The following is a 14,983-nucleotide window of genomic DNA, read 5'->3' on the forward strand; positions in this document are numbered from 1 at the left end:
GTAAAATCACTGAAAACATAAAAGAATATATAGAACATAACAATCACATCCATAGAAAAAATACACCCTTTGAAAAATATCACAAGAGTGAACTGAAGACGCATGTGAGTAAAGAGTGACCACAGAAAAGTACATCCAAACAAGTCGTGATATATTTCGTAACATGACTAACATAATTTCCATGAGCCGCTCATGGCGTGATCATTTGTGTATTAGTTTTATTGTTCGTGAAGTGACTAATGGTCAAGCAGCAGAGAGGGTGAACAGACCACTTAAGGGAGTGGTCACCCTTGTGTTTGGACCCCAAAAAAATAGTGACCCTTCATAGAGGTCAATACCACGTCTACGATTATTGTTTGTCCTAAACAGAATTGTAGACGGCCCCTCTCTGCTGCTATTCATGTTGTAAAAGAAATTTTTACCACCATATCAAGTTTGATGAATATTTTTCTTTTCATCTGAATCATGGGAATCTTCGGAATCTTCATCTGAATCATGGGAATTTATTCTATGTTTCAAGTAATATTCAAGTTCTGATGGTGGTTTTTCTATTTTTGGATTTATGTTCTTTCTGTGTTTATAATATATCATCAAACTTCTGTATCGATCTCCACCGCAATTTTTGCAAATCTGATATAATCCTCTAACGCCGTTGTTACATCCAACACAACTTCGTGGACCAGCATGAGGATTTTTCTTTATAAGATAATTATGTTTCTTGCAATATTCTCCACGACATTTTTTATCACATTTGTTAGTGGTTCCTTGACGCAGCCACGCACAGTTGTTCATTATATGAATGATATCTTTTTAATTAAATTTAATTTTATCATCCAAATATTTTATCAAGACCCACACGGTATCTTGTTCTTGGATCATGTAAATTTATTGTTATAAATCCATGTGGAGTAGCTTGCGCTCGTGAGAAGAAATTTTTGAATTTAATTATATCCATGTCACCACCACACCAAGGTTGATGAAAATTTCTAAGTGTGTGTGTGTGTGTCTACGCCATTAAACACAACTAAAATGTTGCAGTTGTCTCTGATCACTTTCGGAATTTGTGTATATCGTTGAGTAACATAGATCACGTCTGTTTTGTTATGTCTACCTCGGGAAAATATTCTGGCTGGATTTGATTGTTTATCTAGCATCACATCGTCGTATACAACTAAATTATTAATAAATCCGTCTATGGAATCTACGGATGGTGCTTCATCAAACTCTATAATATCATTACCCTAATCCAGTAATCTTTGAAATCTTTTAACATTGCTACAATCCCATCTCAAGTAATAACTGCATCTTAATCATTCTGATGGAATTTGGTAATGCAGGATGATGCTTAACAGGTTCTCGCTGCCGTTGAATAAATAATCTAATTACAGTCGCAAATGTCATCTCGGAAACAATGGGGGTTGTGCATTTTATTTAATATCCTATTGTATCTTAAAAAATTCATCATCGAGGTGTCCGCGATCATCATCGAGGTGTCCGCGATCATGAGGGAACTTTCATAAATATGTTTCGGACAACAAATATTTTTCATGATGATAAATATTCTTCTAATGTTGGTATCTGTCGATTTCTTCTCGTAAGATACTCAACGAGTAATCGATATCTTGTTCCACCGCAATCTATACACAACGGATTTTTACCACGGACACCTTTACCACAACTAATACATCTCTGAGGACCTCGCGAGTTATTTGATTTTCTTGATATCTTTTTATGATCACCACAAAAATCACCACGGCAGTTTTTTTCCGCATAATTCTGTTAATCCTTGAAGAAGCCAAGTACATTTGTTGACCATCTTATATTTAAGATCTTATATATTTAATTGGAGATTAAAAATAACAATCAATTAAAGATATGGATATTAAGTATAATGAGCGAAAAAAAGTACGAGACAGAAATGAGCGGTAATACTATTAGCATTACAGACAAAAAATTAAATTATTGTCTCGAGAATGACCCAACCTTCATAATAGAAACTCTATTCGATAATGTCACTGAGGAAGAAGCAAGATTGCTAATCGAGGGAAATTATCTCATGTTGCGTGATTATTATAGTATATTTCCCATATATTCGTTAGATCAGTGTGTTTTAACAACAACGAAAGAAGCGGCCATTAAAGCTCTTCAGAGTTGCTCTCATGAAAACTACTACTTACCAGGAATTATTATTCAGCACTTTAAAAACTTCTACGTGTTCGCGTCTGATGAGGATTTTGAATCCGTCGCTGATAGATTCGCCAATCAAACATCAGTCACGGAAATCATACCGAAATTTCGAAGCAGATATCCCGTGTTTGACATCGATTCGTTTTACAAACTTCATCGAGAACATATCAATAAATGCGACAAACAAGGAACGATAACAGAATCAGACGAAAAATTATCCACGGACGAAATCATCGAACATTTTGCCAGATTATGCTACTGTGATCGTGACAAAATTTATTTGTTCTCGACAACGAGAGGATATCATATACTCTGCAAATGTCAGCCCGTATCATTCGAGCAACATCAGGAATTAATAAACCAGTCAAAGAAAAATTATCCCACATGGAAGATTGATCTCCAGGCCGGATTGCACAGCATAAAATTAAATGGAACAAAATCCAACAAAATAAATTCAGTCTGTAAAAGATTAATATCCGGCCAAGTAACTACTCCTCGAGATTTATTGGCCTGCCCAACTTTCATTCAGCCACGCGAGATTAAATATGTCAATAATGTAATAATGTTTCAGTAAATCTGAATCACATAATAATGTTGAATCACATAATAATGTTGAATCACATAATAATGTTTCATCACATAATAATGTTTCAGTAAATCTGAATCACATAATAATGTTGAATCATATAATAATGTTGAATCACATAATAAAATCTGAATGTTGTTGATGCTGAATAATGGAGCTCATCGACGCATCTGAATCGGTGAATGGCCTATTTGGTCGCTTCGACAGATCCTAATTCAGAGAAGAATATGAATAATGTTTTGAATCTCTCATCGATGATGCTGACGCCGGCTTCTAGTGTGTGATTGAATATCACAACGTCAATGTTGTTGAGCGCGTTGATTATATCGGAGAAATCGTCGGACTTTTCTTTTGTGTTTGTGTCTGCGTGGTAATATTTTGCTCGATATTTGAGATGCTGTAGTTGCCTAGCTAGTCCTTCGACGGAATAATTACCGTTATTTTTGTTATGTGTGAATATGACGGCTCGTTTTCCTTGTGATAAGTGTTCAAGTAGTTTGAGATAATTATCCTTGTGTGAATTTTCCACGATAAATTTCTTTCCATGATCTGGTTGGTAATCATTCACAATGAATTTCATTTTATGTCGCGATAGTTTATCACGAAATAATACGAGGTCATCATTGTTCGCGTCGGCATCGGCAACTATAACACGTGGCGCAATCGCGTCCAATCCGGCGAATTTCTCGAATATGCGTTTATTGCTTGTTGAGAAGCATTGCCGCATTAATCCATGTAACTCATCGACGATAATTACATCTGGAACGCCACATACACGTATCAATGATTCCCATTGGACAATTACTTTTCTGTGTTTGGTAATGACAATATCACCGATGATATCCTGGTAAGATTCGAAATTATAATCTGATTTTATTTTTTGTGTGAATGTTTTTCGATATGACAAATACAACACGGAATGACCTGCGTTGATCGATGATATCGCTGCGATAGATTTTCCCATGCCACATGCGGATCCGTCAATGTAATCGCCACTGAATTCTCTGCATCCCAGTCCGGCCTCGTGTATTGGTTTATTTGTGTATGTGTAATCGGGTGTTTTATCGATAAAAATTCCAGGATGAGTTTGTTTTTTGTATTTTGACATCATCAGATATTTTATATAATTCCGATTACGTTGATTTACCGAGATGGATTGTACGACGGCATCAATCGCAGCATTTGGTAGTCCTGCGAAATAATTCTCGATTTGCTGATCATAATTATTCGGGACAGTTATTTTTCTGTTACTTCTTGGACAGACTACAATGTAACAATCACTATGGACATAAACGAGGCAATTGTCGCATTTATCCTCGATGTAATTATGAATCTCATTCCAGCCGTGGCGTCGCTGACAAATATTACAATAATGACCTGGACTTCGCTGTATTGTTAGTCTGTTTCGTATCGATGATGTAACGGAGAGCAGTTGATCTGATTCACCAATTAATGCGGTTGATATTTTTTCGAGATCTTTCTGAGGTATCTCTGCTGAGAACTCGCAGGATACTTCTCGTGGTTTGACATACTTAATCTCGCGTGGCTGAATGAAAGTTGGGCAGGCCAATAAATCTCGAGGAGTAGTTACTTGGCCGGATATTAATCTTTTACAGACTGAATTTATTTTGTTGGATTTTGTTCCATTTAATTTTATGCTGTGCAATCCGGCCTGGAGATCAATCTTCCATGTGGGATTATCTTTCTTAGACTGGTTTATTAATTCCTGATGTTGCTCGAATGATACGGGCTGACATTTGCAGAGTATATGATATCCTCTCGTTGTCGAGAACAAATAAATTTTGTCACGATCACAGTAGCATAATCTGGCAAAATATTCGATGATTTCGTCCGTGGATAATTTTTCGTCTGATTCTGTTATCGTTCCTTGTTTGTCGTATTTATTGATATGTTCTCGATGGAGTTTGTAAAACGAATCGATGTCAAACACGGGATATCTGCTTCGAAATTTCGGTATGATTTCCGTGACTGATGTTTGATTGGCTAATCTATCAGCGATGGATTCAAAATCCTCATCAGACGCGAACACGTAGAAGTTTTTAAAGTGCTGAATAATAATTCCTGGTAAGTAGTAGTTTTCATGAGAGCAACTCTGAAGAGCTTTAATGGCCGCTTCTTTCGTTGTTTTTGAAACACACTGATCTAACGAATATATGGGAAAAATACTATAATAATCACGCAACATGAGATAATTTCCCTCGCATAGCAATCTTCCTTCTACCTCAGTGACATTATCGAACAGAGTTTCTATTATGAAGGTTGGGTCATTCTCGAGACAATAATTTATATTTTTGTCTGTAATACTAATAGTATTACCGCTCATTTCTGTCTCGTACTTTTTTTCGCTCATTACACTTAATATCCATATCTTTAATTGATTGTTATTTTTAATCTCCAATTAAATATATAAGATCTTAAATATAAGATGGTCAACAAATGTGCTTGGCCTCTTCAAGGATCAACAGAATTATGCGGAAAAAAACTGCCGTGGTGATTTTTGTGGTGATCATAAAAAATATCAAGAAAATCAAATAACTCGCGAGGTCCTCAGAGATGCATTAGTTGTGGTAAAGGTGTCCGTGGTAAAATTCCGTTGTGTATAGATTGCGGTGGAACAAGATATCGATTACTCGTTGAGTATCTTACGAGAAGAAATCGACCGATACTAACATTAGAAGAATATTTATCATCATGAAAAATATTTGTTGTCCGAAACATATTTATGAAAGTTCCCTCATGATCGCGGACACTTCGATGATGAATTTTTTAAGATACAATAGGATATTAAATAAAATGCACAACCCCCATTGTTGCCGAGATGACATTTGCGACTGTAATTAGATTATTTATTCAACGGCAGCGAGAACCTGTTAAGCATCATCCTGCATTACCAAATTCCATCAGAATGATTAAGATGCAGTTATTACTTGAGATGGGATTGTAGCAATGTTAAAAGATTTCAAAGATTACTGGATTAGGGTAATGATGTTATAGAGTTTGATGAAGCACCATCCGTAGATTCCATAGACGGATTTATTAATAATTTAGTTGTATACGACGATGTGATGCTAGATAAACAATCAAATCCAGCCAGAATATTTTCCCGAGGTAGACATAACAATACAGACGTGATCTATGTTACTCAACGATATACACAAATTCCGAAAGTGATCAGAGACAACTGCAACATTTTAGTTGTGTTTAATGGCGTAGACACACACACACACACACTTAGAAATATTCATCAAACTTGGTGTGGTGGTGACATGGATATAATTAAATTCAAAACACTTCTTCTCACGAGCGCAAGCTACTCCACATGGATTTATAACAATAAATTTACATGATCCAAGAACAAGATACCGTGTGGGTCTTGATAAAATATTTGGATGATAAAATTAAATTTAATTGAAAAGATATCATTCATATAATGAACAACTGTGCGTGGCTGCGTCAAGGAACCACTAACAAATGTGATAAAAAATGTCGTGGAGAATATTGCAAGAAACATAATTATCTTATAAAGAAAAATCCTCATGCTGGTCCACGAAGTTGTGTTGGATGTAACAACGGCGTTAGAGGATTATATCAGATTTGCAAAAATTGCGGTGGAGATCGATACAGAAGTTTGATGATATATTATAAACACAGAAAGAACATAAATCCAAAAATAGAAAAACCACCATCAGAACTTGAATATTACTTGAAGCATAGAATAAATTCCCATGATTCAGATGAAGATTCCGAAGATTCCCATGATTCAGATGAAAAGAAAAATATTCATCAAACTTGATATGGTGGTAAAAATTTCTTTTACAACATGAATAGCAGCAGAGAGGGGCCGTCTACAATTCTGTTTAGGACAAACAATAATCGTAGACGTGGTATTGACCTCTATGAAGGGTCACTATTTTTTTGGGGTCCAAACACAAGGGTGACCACTCCCTTAAGTGGTCTGTTCACCCTCTCTGCTGCTGGTCAGGTACAGAAAAACGCGTCTGATCATCTCGCGGTGCGAATAACAAGTGAAACCAATTTGAAGCTAAGGCGGTGGAAAATATCGACTGACCAATGAAGTCACTTACAATGTGCAACACATTGTTTGGTTGCAAATTCAGGGCAAGTAGAGTAGCGACCAGCCGCAGAATAAAAAAAAAAACACGTCCGATCTTGTCACTGTGTGAAACGGTACTGAAGTCAATTCGAAGCGAAAGCGGTAACAAAATAAGTTTAGCCAATGAAATCGTTTATGATGAGTGATGCATTGTTTTTTTTTAAAAGGTAGTGTGGCAAAATAATGCCAACGCAAGAGCGTTGTTACCATTGCAGTGCAGACAGATTGGAGAGTGTAAACGTACAAACCCTTTGTTGCGTATTGTACCATTTCTTCTTGCCAGATCAAATATTAAACGGCCACAGTACTGGTTCGCGTTTTGAAACCGACAAACATTTTTAATCTTACTCAAACATTTTGACAAGCACACTCACATGAATAGAGACAGAAGTGTAAAATATCGGTTGGCCAATGAAGTCACTTACAATGCATAACACAATGTTTGGTTGTAAATTCAGAGCAAGTAGTGTAGCGACCAGCCGCAGAATAAAAAATAAAAAAACAAACAACACGTCCGATCTCGTCACTGTGCGAAAAGGTACTGAAGTCAATTCGAAGCGAAAGCGGTAAGAAAATATGTATAGCCAATGAAATCGTTTATGATGAGTGATGAATTGTTTTTTCTTAGGTAGTGTGGCAAAATAATGTCAACGCAAGAGCGTTGTTACCATTGCAGTGCAGACAGATTGGAGTGTAAATGTACAATCCCTTTGTTGCGTATTGTATCATTTCTTCTTGCCACATGAAAATATTAAACGGCTACAGTACTGGTTCGAGTTTTGAAACTGAAAAACATTTTTAATCTTACTCAAACATTTTGTCAAGCACACTCACCTCAACAGAGACAGATGTGTTACAATACCAGGTGTCAGTTTTTTGTTATTTTTTTACCCTTCAAGCTAGTGATTTTGGGGTTTGTATGAAGTAAAGAAACTAAAGTACAGTGAACCTCAAGGATGATAACCCAAGCTGTCTGTCCATTGATGTATGTATTTACATCAGAAGAAATATGATCCTAAAACAAAAAGATATAAGGCAAGCATGATTAGAACGAACACAAAGACAGCAAATTGTAGTAACAAAGGTATGTTTTCCTTCACGTCCGCGTAACTTAAAGTTTCAATCCCCTTGCAAGACAAACTTGGTACCTTTTGTAGAGCTTGAAATAAAAAACTGAACAAACTTAAACACTTTGCTATAGATACATGTATTTTCTTTTGCAGCAACAGACTAAACAACATAAATAAATTAAATCTTCTAGCAAAAAAGAAATACATCATAAAAATAGAATTAAAGATTAACGATGACTAACCAACAAAACTGAATTTAACAAAGGCAATGACAAGTGTAGAAATGCCTCTCAGTTTGAGAAAGTATTTGGATGTCATATGCCATGTACCAACAACTTGAAAAAATGTACAAACAGAGAGAAACCTTAATTCAAAATTTAATTTTGTTCCAAATTGTTTTTGTCTTTAGGGAATATTCCTAAGCACTAATAAAGGGTGGAACAGGGAAGATACACATAAAAGCTTTGATATTTCTGAAAAAAATGAGGTGATATTCCTACAGTTCTTAACCAGCTATATATGCTGGGACGGGTCTGTTGGATATCCACAAATAAAGAAGTACAGATTCTGGTCACGTTGCAAGTGTGTGGGTGTTTTGGAAAATGGTAAAACTTGGATACACTATTTTCTTGTGACACTTATAAAGTGAAGAGTCTGTACAACTGTCAGAAGCCAAAGTCATATAACTTTTGTACGGTTTGTAAAGATTTCCACTTTAGAAAATGTGAAGTATCACAAGTTATTATCACAAACAGAAATGGAACATAGGGGCTTGACAGTTGTTGTTTAGACACCTCCGCTCAACTTCACAACTTACTTGCTCTGTCTCATATTTTGATCTTAAGGAAAGATCATCTTTGTGCAGCAACAGTGATAACAGCAGGAGGAGACGCCGTCACTGCTGTCGAAAAAGGGTAGTTCTTTTAAAAATGCGTTTAGTATATTTTTTAAAAATATCAGATGAAGAAACGTGTGTTAAAACAGAGTTGGTAGAATGTATTCAGCGACAAAGTAGAAGTGACTGAGAGAAGGAGACAACGTTGTCGAGTGGCGTAGTTTTCTGGAGTACGTACGTGTCCCAGCGACACAGTGCCGGCGTCTCTAGCTCTCTTGAAGACACCAACTGTCTGGTTTTTTTTCTTGCAACTTTTTTCTTTCGTGGTAGGGTTTGAATCGAAGGGTCATCAAGATGCATGAGGTGTTTAAGACGCACCGCTGTCGTTGGTCTCCTATATGCTTGGCTTTCACTTGCCCTTGTGAAATATACCAAGTCATTGTGACAACAAGAGGTAGAGAGGGTATATATGGAGAGAATGAACTTGGTTAAATCATTTCTGAATCAGCAATCGAGATGAAACGATCGCACGATTTCAGTGAGAGAGAAGAAGAACGTAAGAGGCAGCGAAGTGACGTATCGCCTCACACACGAAAAGAAGTGTTCGCTCAAAACGAAGACATGAGCAAACCTGAACCAACACCTTCCACGTCTGCGACCAGACATAGAGAGCCCACTCCAAACCAAAGTCCACCAGTTAACCATGAAAAGTACTATCACATTCGAGAGACGGAAAAGCGACCCTCTAGAAAATTTAGAACCACGACTTACACCTACACGGTGAAGTTTAAAGATTTCAAGTCCGATGTACCATTGGAGAAAGCAGAAGGGTTTATCACCGAGATGTGGGATTCTTTGCTCACCACACTAAAGCGACAATGTCAACCCAAAGAAGACGATTTCTTGACACTATCCATAGATCACGACAGCTTGAAATCCCCTGTTAGGATCGAGTTTAGCAGACCCGCAGAACTAACCCCTTCCAAAGTCATGGACAAGATTCAACACGTACAACAATCTAATGATCAGTTTGACATCACCGATGGTAAAGCCACACTGAAAATGGCCCACGTCTCTCCTCCTCAAGGGACTGGACGCAAAAAGGTCTTATTGGTGGACGACCTTCTCAACACCAAAACAAGTCTCGTCCGAATTAATAACCCTCAAGACCAGATGTGTTTAGCCCGTGCCATCGTGGTGGGACGAACCTATGCCAACAAGAACGACACGGTAGAATGGAAAAGAACCTGGAAAACTATTCAACGATCCGATCGAGCCAAACAACGAAATGAAGCAGAACTCCTGTTACAACAAGCCGGACTGTCCAAGGACACACCCTGTGGCATTCCTCAGATGCAAAAATTGCAAGATGCCCTAGCTCCACGATACACCTTGAAAGTGTACCCTCAACAAGTGCGCGGACCTCTGTTGTTTTGAGGCCAAGACTTTAAGGACGGAAAATACATTCATGTCTATTATCACGATGAACATTTCGATACCATTACCGCCATCCCCGGATTCCTGGGATACAGATATTACTGTGAGAAATGTGACCGTGGCAATAATAATCGAGAGCAACACAAACATTGTGGATCGAAATGCCCAGGATGTTTGGCCTCTCCACCCTGTCTGAGCGAAGGGCAAAAACCATTGCATTGTCCTGCTTGTCTGCGCACGTTTGTCAGCCCTGCCTGTTACGAACAACATCTGAAGACGCAAGGTTCACAGCAGAAATGTGCTTGTCAACTCCTGAGATTGTGCCCTACGTGTGGACATACGTACCAATAGTACCAAGGCACACGTATGTTCAGGAAAAAAAATGTCACATTTGTCATCACATCGTGGACTTGGAACACCAATGCTACGTGCAAAAATACCAACCCCAACCAGAGAAAGAGGATAGTCACAAGAAGAAAAGCAATTTCATCTTTTTCGATTTCGACTGCATGCAAGAGAATGGCATTCACATTCCTAATTTCTGCGTGGCTCATCGAGCGTGCGAGAAGTGCATTCAAGAACCTATCTTCAGTCATTGCCCTCATTGCAGCAAGATTCCTGGAGGACGGGAAAAAATCTTTCGGGGACCGAGCACGCTAGCCGATTTTGCTCGATGGGTCTTAGACCCCATCGACAAGACGTGGAGCCAAGAGGACATCGAACGTTACGGAGATTGTCATCGTCATGCCACGGTGATGGCTCACAATTTCTCCGGATACGATGGACAGTTTCTTCTCAGATACTATACGGAACATGGCACCGAACGTTCTAAAGTGATTTTGAACGGAGCCAAAATCATTTTCATGCAAGTTGGACAAGTACAGTTTAAAGATTCGATGAGCTATTTGGCCATGCCTTTGAGTCGAATGCCTAAAACGTTTGGAATGACAGAAATGGCTAAAGGGTACTTTCCACACTTTTTCAATACGGAAGCCAATCCACACGCCGTTCTACCCCATTTACCTGAGGCTCACTATTACGACCCCGAGAACATGCGTACCGAACAATGAGAAGTTTTGTACGCTTGGTACCAGGCTCACGGCTCGGACCCTTTCGACTTTCAGGAAGAAATGCTAAAGTATTGTCGTTCCGACGTGGACATTTTACGGCGTTGCTGTGGAAAATTTCGTGAACTGTTCATGGAACACGGAGGGGTCGATCCTTTGAAAGAAGCTTGCACCATTGCCAAAGCGTGTTCCTTAGTGTATCGACAACGATTCATGCCTGAAAACACCGTGGCTGTCATCAGCCCTCAAACGAACAACTTTGTCAAACGTCAATACTCGGTCAAAGCCCTACGTTTGGTTACATTACTTGTGCGACAAGGAATGTAACAAGATAACCGCGTGGGATATTTCGGATTAACAACAGAACACGTTTTGACGACACAGATATATGGTTTAATTTGGCGATTTATATGAGTAGTGGATTATGAAGATATGTGCGTATTTATAATCCAAATATTGGATCTATTTAACATAAAAAACGCACAGTTTCAAAGATGGAAAAAATATACAAATAAATTTAGTTCAGTAACCCTAAAATACAGGATAAATGATTTCACAAATGATTCAATAATGGAAAGATGAATATAGTTCACTCAAATAGTAAACGATGTAAGTCTTTACACATAGTAAAAAATGTATTCGCTCAGGTAGCGAAATTATGTCACCAAACAAGAACGGATATACAATCTATCCTTCCAGTCCTGAATAATACACTGGGTCTTACTAACCCAAAATTAGCATACAGCTAAAAATACATGTGTGGAGATGCACTCCGTCACCCGTGCACCATATCCGCTCCACAGCTCCTCCGAATCAATTTCACAACCAATATAGACTCCGGACCCTCGGAATACTATGATCACTTGAAATATTAGACCCTCCGGACACTTGAAATATTAGACCCTCCGGACCCCCTGATCCTTTGACGGTCTACAGCTGGGTCACCTTTGTCACTCTTGACATTCCGGACGCTAGACATTAGACGCTCCGGCACCTTAAACGCTCCGGACACACGGACGTTTCTACACTCTGACAACACCGGACACCCCGGATATTCCTACCATCAAAAATAGCCCTACAGCTGGAGTTGTGCGAATCCTTTTAGCAGGCCGCTTGCTGACAAAACCATTAGTATTGTAAAGGTCATTTACATGTAGTAACGTATTTATACCTTTAGAATTTTCGTTATTCCTTATCGAAGGCACCTTGCACGTGTGGCATAGGACGAATCGTACTCACGATTTCGAAATACAATAGACCCTGATATAATCACCCTCGGGTATCGCTGTACAGCGAAAAGAAACGAAACCCGAGTACATGTATTTAATTAACAACCTTTACACCATTCCGTGACAAGGAAGACAAATGGATTCAGCATGCCCGCAACGGAGGGGGTGAAAAGACCATCGGAACGTATTCGGTAGATGGCTGGGACTTAGAAAACCCAAAGATCGTGTACGAGTTTAACGGTTGCTTATTTCACGGATGTCCCGTCTGTTACCCTGATCGTAGCACTAAAAATCAGTTTTTACAACGAACCATGGAAAACATGTACCAGGACACTTGTCAGCGGCGCCTAAAGTTGGAACAGGAAGGATACCAAGTGAGTAGGATATATGGATACCAGGGCGACAATGGGAATTAGCATTACAGACCCCCTCTGGGAACATATAGCGACAATGGAAATTTAACATGGAGAAAAATCGTGAGAACATATCGCGACAAGGGAAATTAACATGGAGAAAAATCGTGAGACTGTTTAGCGACAAGGGAAATTAACATGGAGAAAAATCGTGGGACAATCTGGCGACAATGGGAAATTAATATGGAGAAAAATCGTGGCACTGTTGAACGTCAAGGGGAATTGAACATGGAAATAGAGTGTGGGTCTGTCTAGGGACTAGGGGAATTTAACATATGGAAATTGAACATGGTGGGTCTGTATAGCGTCAAGGGGAATTGAACATGGTGGGATTGTCTAGGGACAATGATGGTAGAGGGTCAAACACAACAGAGACAGAAACATACATACACTAGTACAAGCGTGAGATTTATATATAAAGCATTACCAAGACCTGAAATCATGCTGGGGTGTTCAAAAATTTGCATAATTGTAATGATGCAATAATCAAGGAAATGCTCAACGACAAAATGGATGTAACTAAAAGTAACGCTAAAATGACGAAATTGTCCCAGAATTTAAAGGAAAATAAACATATCCCCGAAAATTAAGTTACAATGGTTTAGACTAAAATGGATAAAATTAGTAACTACTTACAATATCAACTTGTGTGACGATCGTGGATAAATACCTATGTATCTATAATCAGCTGAAATTCCTATGAAATCCCACTATCTATTTATAGCTCCAACTTGTGGGTTATTCCTTTGGAAAATCCCACCATATTTTTATAGCCTCAGGTTGAGTGACGTTCCTGTTTATGAACTCTAGCATATATGTACAGCTACAAAATGTGGAAATCCCCAAGTCCATATTTATAGTCTCAAAATTTCCAGCGTCAGTGACGTCACTGTACTGAACACTAGGGGATAAATGGCAACAGTGTTGCAAGTGGCTGACCTGAATACGCGCTACTGTAGGTAGGTAGGTAGAGTGTATCTGATAGTGATAAAGTGAGTTTGATAGGGACAAACAGAGACCAATACACACACACACATACACACACACACAACATACGCGCGCAGTCACACGCACACACACACACACGCACACACACACACACGCACACAGAAGGAAGAGGAAAAAAACAAACCCCAAATATTCTATCAACACAGAAGGGAGATAATACAAACCCCAAATATACTATCAACACAGAAGGGAGATAATACAAACCCCAAATAAACTATCCACACAAACGTACGCGAATGCATACAAACCCCAAATATACTATCCATACAAACGTACGCACACGCATAAAAACCCCAAATATACTATCCACACAACGTCGCTAACGCATACAAACCCCAAATATATTATCCACACTCGGGAGAAGAAGAAAAAAACAACCAAATATACCATCTACACAACGTACGCGAACACACACACACACATACACACACACACACAGACACACACACACACACACGCACACCACAGAGGGAAGAAGAAAACCATTATACACTATCCACACGGAGTGAAGAAATAACCCTTTATATATACTATCAACAGAGAGTGAAGAAAATAACCCATTATATTCCATCAACACAGAGTGAAGAAGAAAAAGTTTTTTGAAAGCACCTAAGCCCTCACCTGCAATGACCAACTCTGCCAAACACCTACACCCCACCCCCCACTCCCAACACTACAAAACCCATTTAACCCGTTATTTTATGGCATCAGTGTGTGATTTAGGAAACATCAAGACACAAAATGGTGGATGAATAGACTGACTGTTGTTTACGGACTTGCATGCCTAAAGAGCGTGCGTGAAGGAAAACATCCTTCCATTTCAATTCTAACTAAAACATGATCCAGAGGGACAGAGAGAGGTGAAAGAGCACAATTTCATAAAGTGTGAGTAAAAACAAAACACGCCATCCTTATTATACAATGTCAAGACCAAGAGACACTTACGTTTTCTTTCTGGTCTATTCTCTTTTAGAAGGTAGTATGATATTTCACATCAGGGCCAATGTATCGGCTCA

The sequence above is a fragment of the Sinohyriopsis cumingii genome, chromosome 11 (genome assembly GCF_028554795.1).
Source record: "Sinohyriopsis cumingii isolate HCF-2022 chromosome 11, ASM2855479v2, whole genome shotgun sequence".
NCBI lineage: Eukaryota > Metazoa > Mollusca > Bivalvia > Unionida > Unionidae > Sinohyriopsis > Sinohyriopsis cumingii.